The following is a 14327-nucleotide window of genomic DNA, read 5'->3' as shown; positions in this document are numbered from 1 at the left end:
CTTGCTATACTTCAAAGTAAAATATTTATGATCACAGTTGAAAATATTGATAGAAACGGAATAATGAATTTATTCCTTGCTTTAACTAATTTAACTAATATATTTTATTGATGCATATATTATTGTAAAAAACTTTTTAAAAATACAATGCTTTCAATGGGATTGTGTCTGTTTCAGCTAAGCACTTTTAATAAAATAGAAAGACAGTTTACTTTTGTTGCTTACAAGTCATATGGTATCTTCCTTATGTAATTCACATATGCTTTATTAAAGGGGACAGTACTGATCTGGAAAAATTAGATTTTTTTCTTAATCACTGCAAACAATGAAACTTACTTCAAACATGACTATAATTCTCTCTCTGTTTTGTGGAAGGATTATTTTAACAGAAACTTTTAAAATCAATGTGTACATGATTTAGTTCTGTTATTCGCAGTGCTATAAACCACATTATGCTATATTCTAGATCTTTGGTAAATGTACACTAGAGATTTAGGGTCAGTTTGCAGCATGTATTTGTCTAGAATGAAGTTAAAATATGGAAAATTAGTGCCATTTGTTGATAAATTAAAATATGGAAGAAAAAATCAAGATGTTCTGATGTTGTTATTCAAGTGATTAAGTAATTTACACTTCAGAGATCCATTTCCAAACTTAAGCCCTCAAACAAACCCATTGTTTTGCGACACTGGGAGAGTACATTCACTCCTGGCTTTGTTCTATTTTGATGAAATGTGTCATTGATAAAAGAGTTCAAGCTTCCTTAAAGCAATTAAAATGTTCTTGCCTCAGGTGGTAAATAAAAGCACATGATAGAACTAAAGCAGACTGGGAGAGTGGTAATCAGTACAGTAGTTCAGTATTGAACAATATTGAACACTGTAACAATAACACATAATAAATCATTTTGAAAGGTACATTGGATATATTTTTTTCAAGGACAAATAAAGTATATTCACAAGGATCAAAAGGACACCTTAGTTAGTTTTATGCTTTATTTTAGGAATTATTGACAGTTTCTTTTAAAAGTAGCTTTAGCTTGCTTGACTGCAGAATGTTTATGAGAATACTTTTGGGTGTTGATCAGATGTGAATATGTTAGATGTAAATATGTTTTATTGAAAGCTTTTTTCTTGATAAGGTCATGTGGCTGAAATGTTTCATTTTTAAGAGCACTGTCCTGATTTTTATACATTAAATATCTTGATCTCATCTATGTGAAATGTGTTCAACCCAGTTATATCATTCAAGCCAATGTGTTGTTTCTGTACAATCTTTACCTTTATAGAACTGATTCACTAAAAGAAACACTTATCTGTGAGAATTTTTTTTTGTCCATTCATAAGAATGTCACTGTGGAAGTAAAAGTCATGCTATACAGTGTTTCTATTTAGAAAGAAGCTAGAATGGGATAAAACTCCTCTCTCCTGTTGGAAAACTTCCCTTTGGTCTAAAGGAATTTGACTGTTCTTTACTATCAAGAGTTTACTGTAAAATGCCAGGCTGTCCAGATCAAAATACAGCTGGGATGCTGAGGGTAAATTCTGCAGGATGCTAGAGGAGCTAAAAATGTGTTGTTGACACAGAGTTACTTCACTGTATCAGGATAGCCAGAGATCCTGAGAGAAGTCTTTGGTTTGGGTTAAGCTCTCAGTGTGCAGCTTCTTCATCAAAAGGCAACACAGGTGGTGGAAATGGGAGTGCAAGTGAGTTTGATTAGCTTTTCCTACTGCATATCAAAGATAAGACCAAATTTTCTCTCCTCAAAGGACAGTCAAGGTCAAGGACAGTAAATAACCTGGAAGAGATGAATTTGAAGAAGTTCTAGCTGTATCACTTTAGTGTTTAGGATACCTGCTGCTAGTATGCATTAGTTAAACTCTCAAGATAAATATTTGCCTTCATAGAAAGAAAAGAGCAGCAACAAATGTATAATACATATCATTTGTGACTTTAAAATGTGCAGGAAAATACCCTTATTTTTTTCTTTCCTTTTTGTTTTTTTTTTAGTGTCACTTCTTGGAAACCTAAAAAGGGACAGAAGTTTTGGTAGGAGACAAGCCTTGTCCCAGAGATTGTACCAGAAAATTGCTGCATCATGCAAAATATGGCAAAAGACAACAAATATGATATACCCAAAAACCAGTAAAGTGAGAGAAATTTTGCTTGAAGCTAAAAGACTTAAATCTATTAAATTATATCTGTATTTTAGCGTAAGCCATGCTGCCTTCTGTATTTTGTTTTTTACATCTCTATTTTATCTATAGACAATACAGAAGGTGATCAAGTGGTGAAAGAGAATGCCCAAATGATAGAAATCAGAGGTCTTATTTCATCATTGTTATTCTTCAGTGCTCCTTTAGTTTCATTCTAAAGGAACTCCATGTCATCAAAACCATTACTACCTTTCTGTGTCTATTTCAAACCCTTAAGATCACTAAGGGATTTCTTCTATTGGCTCCATATTCTTTTTCAGAGTTTAAACAGCTTTTTTCTAGATCATCCTGGAAGACTGTTCTTTATATCCTTCAGATATTTATGCCCATTCTTTGTAATGTTATGCAAAGTTTGCTCTCTTAGACCACAACTGGTGGCCACATGCACAGTGTATTCCTGTGGGTCCCTTCCAATGAGGCATAAGGAAAAGATGGTGCTATGTTCAGAGCAGTTACACAAATGTGCAGTCCTGAAAAGACATAAAGCTTACATGAAATTTATTTTACTGTGCCATATTTAATGTAATTTTCTTTCAGTAGCACTCTCAGCTTCTCTGTTGCTACTGTTCACTTTAAGCCATTTTCTCTGTCATGTGCCTCCCCCACTGCTATGCCAATGGGTCTAATAGTGGGTTCCCACTGGTAAGCCAGGTCAGGAAACTAACAAAGGCTGCAGTTTTAATGGTTTTTTTAGGTTATTTTTGGGATATCATCTATCTCTATAACACCAGCAGGTAATTTGCTATTTTAAGTGCAGTTCAGTTCTTCCATGAACTATTTTGCACAAAGTGGTTCTTTCAGCTCATTCCAGCTCTATTTTGTTTGCTAAAAACTAGAAAGGTAAACAACACAGATCTTGAAATACAAATACCAAATACAGGTACATATTAAAAAAATTAATTGTGATTTCTTTCTGTGCTTTGCAGTATAGTTATTCTTCTTTATGGTGATGATCTTAATTGTGCTGTGTTTTCCATTTTTCTTTGTTCCTAGTAATGCTCTCAGAAGACTGAAGAAATATTGCTGCTCTTACTATAATATATACACTTGAGAAAACACCAAAAAGGCATGTTTTTAAGCTTTCCAGGCTATAACTGAGCAGTGATGCAGCTAGTTTGGCCATCCCACATGCTCACTGATTTTGCATCAAAAGGTAGGAAACAAAGTCAATTGCGAAGTGGTATTAAAAACACACCCTAGTGTGTGTACTCTGAGCAGATATTAAACACCTAACCAGAGCTCAATCTCTCCAGAGCTTACTGTTTCTCAGAGGGCCATCCTATGTAGCTAAGCTTTAGATTCTTGCCCTTTAATCATGCTCTGCAATTGCTTCATTATTTTGTTGTATGTGGAATAGTTTGGGTTAGAAGTGATTAAGAGGCATCTAGTCCATCTCCCCTTCAAGACATCTTTGACTAAATCATTTTGCTCAGAGCTCTGTCCAAGTTGACCTTGGATGTTTCCAGGGATATGGCATCTACCACCTCTCTGGTCATCATGTATCAGCATTTTTCCACCTTCATTGTGAAAAGTTTACTCTTTGTTTGTGCTGCATCGACCCTCTTCTAGTTTAAAACCATTGCCTCATGTCCAATTGCAAGGGCCTTACTTCTTCAATGTTCTTCTCAATCTTTTAAGTCCCCCTTTAGAAGACTGCTCTAAGGTCTCCCTAGAATCTTCTTTTCTCCAGGATGAATCATCCTAACTTTCTTAGTCTATCTTCATAGCTGACTTGTTCCAGCCCGCTGATCATTTCTGTGGCCCTACTCTGGACGTGCTTCAGCAGATCCATGTCCTTTGTGCGCTGAGCACCCCAGAGCTGGATGCAGGACTCTGGGTGGGGTCTCACCAGATTGGAGTAGAGCGGCTGAATCATCTTCCTTAACCTTCTATCTGCAGTGCTTGTGATGCAATCCAAGATACAACTGGCTTTCTGGACTGCAAGGGCACATTGCCAGGTTATGTCCAGCCTCTCATCCACCAGCACCCCCAAATCCTTCTTGTCAAGGCTGCTCTCAATTCTTTCATCTCCCAGTCTGTATTGAGACTGGAGATTGTCCTGACCCAGGTGCAGCACCTTGTACTTCGTTGTGGTGAACTTCATGAGGTACGCACAGACCCACTTCCTGAGCTTGTCTAGGTCCCTCTGGATGGCCTCCTGTCCTTCAGGTGTGTCAGCTGCACACAGCTGCATCAAGCTGCACAGAGCTTGATGTCACCTGCAAATTTTTTGAGGGTGCACTTGATCCCACTGTCCATGTCATTGACAAAGATATTAAATACTACTTGTTTCACTTGATTTATATGTTTTACAAAGCAGGGTGCTGTTCTGTTTTGCAGAACTTGGTATGCCGAAGTTCTGAGATGGGAACACTTCTATCTTCCTGTTTCCAGTCTCTTTCAGTATTTGTCAAATCTGTGGCAGCTTCAGAGCTGCTGAGTCCCTTTGTGGATTTGACTTCTGAAGAAATATATTTCCAACTTGACATATCTAAAACTTTCTTATGCTTAATGGAAAACGGAAAATGAAGTTTCACATAGGAATCCCTTTGCAATCGTCTTTACAATAGCTTTGCAATATCTTTATGGATATCTATATTTAAGAGTAGTCCAGATGTCTCTTTGCATGTTCTTCATTGCATTATGTGACTTTTATGCTGCTGACATCTTCACTCCCTCTTTTGCTCTCCATTCTGCTGCTGCTTTTGGTTTTGCTTTGACCAGACCCACTTATCTCCTGCCTGGATTGTTTATTTGGTAAGTGAAGATGATGTGTGAAAGTACTGGAAACAACACTCCTATATCTTTTTTGTTGACTTGAGCAATTGGTCAATGAGATATTTCTTCTAGGAAAAGTTGTTGAAGGAGTTAGGTATCTTGGTATCATCTTTTTTATTTACAGAGTGCTTAAAATGACAGGAATTATTAGCCTCTTTCAGGTAGCACTTGGCATAACTCTTGCAGGGCTTTTTTTAGGGCTATAATCTCAGTGCTGTTTTGTGCATATTGTTGATTTATTGAGTCTTTCTCTTCACATCTTTGAATTGTACAAAATGGTATTCTGCAAAAATCCCTCCACCTGCATAATTGGTGTGCCTGTGTTTGGCTGTCATACGTGCTTGTTCCTACGTTGATTCAGCTATTGCTTCCCATTATGTTGTTCCACGGAGGAGTTCAGTGGCATGTTGCAACTCACTTTGTCTGCCTGCTAAGGAAGCACCCAAGTGACCAAAGAGCAGCCCTTCTTAGAATGGACAATGATCTAAGTACATAGCACACAGTGAGGTTCATGGTTGGTGTGATGGGTTTGAATGTTTTAGGGTAAGCTAATTTTAACTGAAATATCTGGTAAAAAATTGATAGAGTGCTACGGTTGGAGAAAACAAGAAATAATGACAAATTATGTAAAATTAGTAGAATAATGTAGCTTTTGTTTTTAAGTAAAAGGTAAGGAGAATAAATGAAAGGAAGAGTCCTCTGCCCCTTGGAGATCATAGTGGATATTAGTCCAGGCCTACTAAATGGAGGGACTGAGACACATATGGGGTTAAGTGACCTGAAAAACTCTCACAGATGTAAGTTTGTAAGTACAGCATCAAGTTCCTTGTATCTTCATTCAACTGAGAGGGAAATAGGTGAAAAATTAAGTTTATACAATTACTTAGCTAATAAATTAATTATTATATCATGCTAGTTCCAGACTTGACCTATTTTTTTGAGCGTTTTGAAGCCACTTGCCTCTGCCATCACCTCTTTTAATTTTGCCATTTCTCTTTAGTTACGAATTATGTTTTCCAGCAATTTTCCAGAAAAGTGTCATTAAAAGCCTGAACTTGCTGCATTGCAAAGTGGAAGGGACTGTATCTTCTTAAACTGTGTTAGTGTCATACCTAAGAGAAATATCCTGAAAAGCCTGCTTGGATAGAGCCTGAAGTCCCTGCATTTTATTCCAGAGCTTTTATTCTGAGATTTTTCTACCTCCTTTTTTTTTTTTTTTTTCATATAGCAGTGTTATTTATGAGGTGGAGGGGAATGAGAAGAAAAGTATTGAATATTATTAGAATGTTTTCTTCATCCACTTTTAATTTTTTAATTCCATGTTTGACAAACCCAAGAAACAATAGGAGTATCCCCCTGGCTTTAGTCAGTGATTTTGGATCTAAAACAACAGACACTGACATAAGCACAGCTCTTTTATTCCTCTATAGGAAACTATGATAATGATCTTAGTTCTGGACTCAACTATTGTATACAAGCTCAAGATGTGCAATAGCTTGAACAAAAACAGTGACAGCAAAAAAACAACTAGAAGAAATGGGGAAAACATGGCTATGCCTTTGCCCAAATTAACAGAAATTGACTTTTTTTTTTTTTTTTTCTATTTACCAGGAATGTCAGGAGTATTGAATACCATGAGATTTTAAGAACAAAGAAACTTGATGTGATCACTTGGTATGTTTGGTAACAACAGTAGTACAGAACTATGCTGTCTTCAATTAACAGCGGAGCAGTATTGAAATATATTTCATTAATACACAGGTAAAAGGACTTTACCACTAATCAGAATGAATTGCTGCATTCAACAAAGAGCTGCTACAGGTCTTTAAATTACTTTTGCCTTGCTGCATGGATACAGCCGAACATAGTTTAATACATTTTTTACATGATGTAATTTTGTCTAGCTCATACAATGTCAGGGTAATAATAATGATATTCTAATATTAATGCAAGCACAAGATATACATATTGATGAATAATGGTCATATGTTTTTGGATCTCCTTGCCAAGTCATATTAAAATGACAAATAATTGCCATTGCTTCAGAGAAATGGTACAGGCTCTGTAGTCAAAAAGCACATTAGGGACCCACAGCGTCCATTTGTTATCCTTTGTCAGGAAAACATGGTTCTTTAATGAAAGTGAATGAAAGGACACTGATTGAGGACAGTGACACTAAACCTCTTTCTCAATAGGAGCCATGACATGAGTATTAATAAGCAGATTTAAAGGTTAAGACTCAGCTTTGAAACTCTGAAAGCACAGTAGAATCTGAAATAACTCACCTCTTATAATATGGGGAAAATCACAGTGTAAAATGCATTGTATAAGCCTTCTGGCCACAGGAGGATAGAGCAAGTGGAAATTGGTTCCCAGACAATTCAGGCAAATGCCATTTAAAATCTTAACCCAAATATATTTTTGTTAAAGTTTTGCTTTTAATTCTGTCTTGATAAATGATTCTTTTCCTTTTCATTATCCCCCCCCCCCTTTGCTCCCAGTACTATAAAAATGCTAACCAAATCAACCCCGGCATTTCCTGAGCATTGGTGAGAGCAGCTGAGAAAGCAAGGGCACAGAGACACAGCCCAAGTATGAAACAGTCACCTACAGCAATGCATTTAGTAAGAATTCAACATGTATGTTGCTTGGGAGAATGAAGAAATAGCTGTATGAAAAATAGATTTTTGAATGCATAATACATTATGGTGATCACTTATTAATTACTGAGAACCCAGAGGAGCCAGTCAGGGTCATAGAAGTCTGAAACAGTTACTCCTTGATCTTGCTGAGCTCTGTAGGTATGTGTGGTGTCACTCTGGATTTGGTGGTTCATGCAAAGGAGCAATACAGATGTGTGTGTCTCTGGTGGATAATGGCTGGAGCTGCTGTATCTGTATATGATTCTTCCTCTGAAACTCTGTGTGATCTGCACAAACTCTGTATGAACACAATCTCTGACCACCTTTGCAGGTCTGTGTTCTTTTTATAGTCCCACTTTTCTATGGACAGACAATATCTTCTGTATATAACCCAGGAATTAAATGGGTTTAGTGTTAGAGGAAAAATGCCATGATACTAAAATACAAGGTTTTCCATGACAGTAACAAAGCTGGGCAAAAGGTACCAAGGTTAGAGGTATTTGAATGCAGAGACTGGTTCTGTTCATCAGAGATGAAGAGAGCTGGAATAGTTACAATTAGATTTCAGACTATTCAAACAAGGTTAGGTAACTCTGAATGTCTCACTTCTAAAGATCTGACAAAATGGCAAACCATGGCACATTAAAGACATGTATTCAAATTCAGATTTAAATGTATTTAAGAGTGTGTAGTAAAACCAGATGAGTATTTTTAGGTGAAGCTAATAATGTTGTCAGCCAAATCTACATCAGAAAATTAAGAGGGCCTGGGACTATTTTCTGATGAAGATGAAAGGCAATTAATAATATGGTTGTGGATTATGCCATGCTGTTGGCTCCTTCAAAGAGGTTGCCTCCATGCACGCTGCTGATGGAGACTCTTTGCCAGCTTGCGGTAACTCCTAAGTGGTGCTTAGGAGTCGGCTGAGACAGCCGGTTGAAAGAGGGCAAAATTACACCATGGACTTTTCTAATAATTGCATAGTGGAAGAGTTTTATTGTTCACTGGTGCTGTTTTGTTTAATGGCATGTCTGTAGGAAACAGTCTTATTTCTTCAGTAAACAATCATTGAATCAATATAAATTGATGTTTGATATTCAATGTAGGGGAACAACAGAGATTTTAAGGATGAAATGGCTGCAGAAAATAATCAAAAGGAGATTGTAATTTTTATAGCTAACTGTAAAGAAAACTTAAAAGTAATGTGCATTGGTCTGGTCAATGGAGAGCAGTAGGAACATTTTCTGTCAAGAGAAGGGTCACAATCTTTTCAAAATAACAGAGGAAAAAAGGAGTACACACGAGCGTGCTGGTGAAATGATGGAAATTCTCAGCTCGTTTCTTGCTCTTCCCCTGGTCTGCATGTATCTTGGACCTCACCATTAATTCCTTCCTGTGTGTAACCATCCAAACCTGTTTAAGCAAACCCTGTTTAAGTACCTCTCATATATCACTTATATCCAAAGAGTGTCCTTGGTCTGGCATTTCTCTGGCATACTCTATTTCAATTTTATTTTGGGCACCCTAATAGGAAAGCCACAGGAGAATTAGTATGAAATCTTAGGGCCACAGGAGTATCATGAGTATTATGCAGACACCACAGGGGACCCAGATCATGTGCTGTGCAATTTAGACACAGGTGGTGCTCACTCGAAAAGGACTGCATATCCCAAGCAGTGTGGAAGGAGACATTTGGCATCATTTGTGGCTGTGACCTCTGTTGTTGCCTGTAGAAGGTGCTTTAAACAATGTGGATACAATCTTACTTGGCCAAAGGATGACTGAAACTGGTTGGATGCAGGACTGTGAAAAGCAAACAGGATATACCAGGTGAAACATTTCTAAGAGAGAAAGAAACACAAATACCATTTTATAAGGCCTTAGTGAGATCTCATCAGGAGTACTGATCAAATTCTGCTCACTTTTATGCAATAAAGCTGAGATCAAGTTGAAACAATTACAAAGAAAACTTTCTTGGATGATCAAGGAGGTAGAGATTACAGCAGGATTTTATTATTCTTGCAAAAAGTAAGATGGAAGAGGATGTGATTCTTTTAATCACATCAGGAAGGGGGACAAAAGGAATTGAGAATTGCTTAAACTCAAGGGCATTGCTGACTCAAATAAGCACAGATGAGTAAACATGAATAAATAAATTTAAGCTAAAATATAAAGAAATACTGCAACCTTTAAGAGAGAACTTATGAAAATACTGTGTGTGCGTGTTGTGGTTTAACCCTAGTCAGCAGCCAAGACCCAAATAGACACTGGGTCTCTTGCCCACCAATGAGGCTGGGGAGAGAATCAGAAGAGTAAAAGCAGGTAAGCTCATGGGTTGAGGTAAAGACAGTTTAATAGGGAAAGCAAAAGCTTTGCATGCAAGCGAAACAAAACAAGGATTTAATTTGCTGCTTCTCATGGGCAGGCAAGTGTTCAGCCATCCCCAATAAAGCAGGGCCCCATCACATGGGGAAGACAAACACCATCACTCCAAATGTTCTCCCATTCCTCCTTCTTCCCTGTGTTCTGTATACTGAGCATGACACCATATGGTCTGGAATACTGCTTTGGTCACTTTGGCTCACCTATCCCATCTGTGTCTCCTCCCAGCCTCCCATGCACTCCCAGCTCCATTGCCTTTGTGGCAGTAGAAAAAGCAGAAAAGGCCTTGGCTCTGTGTAAGCTCTGCTCAGCAACAACAAAAACATCTCTATACTATCAACCCCGTGTTCAGTTGAAATCCAAAACACAGCTCTGTACCAGCCACAGTGGAGGATGCAACAGAAAATTACCTCCACCAAAAGCATCACAGTGGGCTGTGGGCATGAGACGCCTAGATTTTCAGATGGAGCCTGATGACTGTAGGAAAGGAATTATGTGACTGATGGTCCAGAGATCACTGCATGACTATTTATTTTATGTATCCCAAATACTGTAGAAATGTTAATAGAAAGCATTCCAGTATTATAGTTTCTTAGTTGCTCTTTTAGCATGTAAGAATTGAAGTAATCTTCATTCTTGAAATTATTTATTATATATACATTGAACAAAATACCTATGTGCTTTCCATATCTAGCTGTATCAAGTAGATGATAAACTACAGATACTGGTACCTTAACTGAGAAATTAGATGCATACACTCAGAAATGCTTCACTAATCTATGTGTGCATTGTATGATTTCATAGAAATACTGTATCACATGATTTGAATTTTGCAAATTTGAACTTTGAAAATTTAGCCTTTGATATGCAGGTTGTTTGAATGTAGTATATGCTGCTTGAAGTTTTATAAGGTTATTTTGTTTTACTTCATTTCTGATCTGCAGTGAGGCTTGTTCTGGCAATGACAGGAGGGACAAATTGTTCATAGATCTTGTGTGCCATTCCTGATACAGTATATTTTCGGTACTGTAGTTCTCATGTGTGGCGTTAGAAGTAGTTGAATGAAGAGACAGAACGTCAATATCTTGGTAAATAATAGACTTATTTTTCTTGCTGATAGTCTGATCTTTCTGGAGCTCCCTCCCAGAGTCCCAGGCCCTAACTAGACTGGTCTCCACAATCAAAAGTAATGGACTTTTGTTGTGACGAGCTATATTTTTAATTTTGAAGAAATTTAAGAAATCAAAGTGGAGGATCTGGTGCTGGTTATATTGCATTGAAATTCATGGTGATACACTTTTAATATTTTCTTATACTACGACAGTGTATACTTTTACAATTTTCCTTTAAGAAACAAAAGTTATCTTTACAGCTGCGAGATAAACTCATTCAATAGTGAATTCAATTCACTTTTCAAATAGACAATAGCAGACTCCACAGACCTTCACAATACCGGTTTTATATCAGTTATACGTACAGAAATAATACACATGCAAAATGTCTTTTTAAATGTGTTCTGAAATCCAGTGTTGTAGGAAAAAGTGTCAAAAATTACTGTCATTGAAAAGAATTAGATAGAAATGCAGCCATGATTCCCTTTTCATACTGGAGGTATAAAGAACATTCTTTTCCCTAGTTAGGCAGGTAGTGTTTAACAACACCAACAGTTCCCCTTTGTCCTTATGGCACTCCATGTAGTCAGTGCCTGCTATTATATTTATTCTAAATTGCAGCCCCACTTGTCATAGTTCTGTTCAGACATGTATTATTCACAGCTTATCAAAGTGGGAGTTGAAGACAGATTGCTGTCTTTACATTTTTTCCTGGAGGTTAAGCAAAAACCACTTCCTAGTGTAACACAGAGTCCCACTAAAGGAGATGCCATCACCTTGTAAGGCATGGGTCCTGTAACCAGACAGCCCTTGGTGCTTCATTGTAGCTTGGGGAGTTCTCTGTCAGCTGGAGAGGTAGGTAACAGCATATGCATACCCATACACTATCACTTTGGATATCATGTCCCATGGTGATTGTACCATTTTGTTGCCCCAGAAATGCAGAAATAAATAAAGCTATGGGCAGAGGCTATCCTTGACTAAACACTGCTAGCTTCCATTGAATTTTGTGGGTGGGCAGTGCTTTGGCCCCAGGAAACCATCTTCATGAACTTTATAACAAATTACTAATGTGTCTTCAGCAGAACTGTGTTACTCCTGCAGCAGAGAGCTAATGAACCTTTCTGTGTGATTAGAGCTGGCAAGTTTCTATTGGTAAATAACACATAATCAGTATTTCCAAAAACTATTTTCCCAATGTTATTTTACAGTCTTAATTTTTGCACTAACTGGACAGTCTGATTTAAAATTCATATAAAGGTATTTTTTAATGAAAAAAATTACAAATAATCAAAATCAAGACTCAGTAAGTTTAAATACAAAATGTTAACATTTTTCTTATCAAATTAATTATGTAATTTTTTTTTTAAATACAATTTTGTTACAGCTTTGTTTACTGGAGAAATATGGTTTAACAGCTCCCAAGTACTGCTCAGTTTCTCAGAGATATTAAGGTGTCCAAATGGGCTTTGAAATGTTGGCAATAGGTGCCTTTGGTTTAAACATGGAAAGAACTGAACAGGCAATTTTGCCTATGTTTACCTCTATCTGCTTTAATCTTGCTGTGTCTGAAATGAGACTACTTACACGGGTAAGGTAAAGCCTGTGCCTAGATTATATTCTCGCCTGCATCAGGATCAGAATCTAGAAGTTTTACATGAAGTCAAATGCTTTCCGTCTCCGATCTCGTTCCTACCTAGGATATGTTTTTACCTTTGATTTCAGGAGGAGTAGAATCAAATGCAAATATTTGACACTGCTTTGAAATAATTTTCAAGGCAGGGTAGAAATGTAGAAAGTATAGAAACTTTTCACAAAAAACATTAATTCAGTTTCATAACTGCAACAAACAGAGTGGGTTTTTGTGTAGATTTTGAGTGGATGGAGAAATCAACAACTATCTCAGCTTGGCAATGAAAAGAGAATTCCTTGAAGCTCTCTATAGAACTTGCTCCCTTGCACAGCCTTTACTCCAAGTTGGAGGATGCTCTGAATAGGAAGATAATGAAGGTGCCGGCTAGGCTAGATGGAGATGAATAATTAAAGAAGCTTGTAAATTATGTTGCCATCAATTGCTGGAGGATATGATCCTGCTGCAAAAGAACTGGCTCTCATATGTCTGAGGCATTTTTCAGAAGATATTAAGAATGAATATTAGATGCATAATTACTTTTCTTGAAGGTGTATTAGTACATTAGAGATAGAATATTCAATAATATCTATTATCCCACATTACCTATACTTTGAGCAGTTGTATCACTGCTTATGTTTCTGCATCTCTAGTAAATGTATTTTAGAAAATGGAAGATTATCGTTCTCTACATGCGGCATGCTTTTTGTTTCTTTTTTCTCTATATTTTATTCCCTTTACATATTTTCTTTCCTCCTTTAATTTAATGGGAACCATACACAGAAGGCAGGCAGATAAATATACTGAAACCTTGTTAGCATTTAATCTCTTTTTAGATAAATGCAAATATTGCTGTCAATGATACTGGAGCCCTGTCCAGCAGTCATCTGAGGAACTTACTCATCCATTTTTCACAATGTGTCCAGTATTATCAGTTGCTGAAGATTGTGATCCAGAATATTCATTCCTGATGAAAACAATAGAATTAGGCCACAGGGCTTCAGAAAATTGCTTTCATATTCAAGCAGTGCTACACATATACAGACACCTTGTTGATGATTTTCCTGCACTGAAGAAAATATATTGCTGCTGCCACAAACCTGTCTTTTGGCACTTTGTCACTTACAAGTGATGAAAAAATTGCAACAAAGAGACTTCTTTTTAATCTCGTAGGTCATCGTTTGTTCTCTGGACAGTCCTCCCTTTGTCCTCTCATTTATTCTAGATATGGTGGAAAAATCCTTTTAGTTGCCTCTAAACTTATCTTAAAAATACAAAATCCAAAAAATCAGCCTCAATGTACCCTCAAATTTTTAACATGACGACTTCTTTCTTCACGTTTCTCATTTAGATCAAAAGCTCTGTATGCATCTTAAATATATTTTTCTTAGACAGCTGAATTACAGGCAGGCTTTTTGAGTTACAGATTCACATTAAACTATAAACCTTTTGAGAGACATTTATTTCCTTTAATTCTGTGAAACCCAGGAATCATGTGATAATTGTATTACTGAAATTATATTATATCCATTTGTTACTGCTAAACATTTAAACTTTTTTTTTTTTT

This window comes from Vidua chalybeata, chromosome 1 (assembly GCF_026979565.1).
Source record: "Vidua chalybeata isolate OUT-0048 chromosome 1, bVidCha1 merged haplotype, whole genome shotgun sequence".
NCBI lineage: Eukaryota > Metazoa > Chordata > Aves > Passeriformes > Viduidae > Vidua > Vidua chalybeata.
This window is presented reverse-complemented; position numbering follows the sequence as displayed.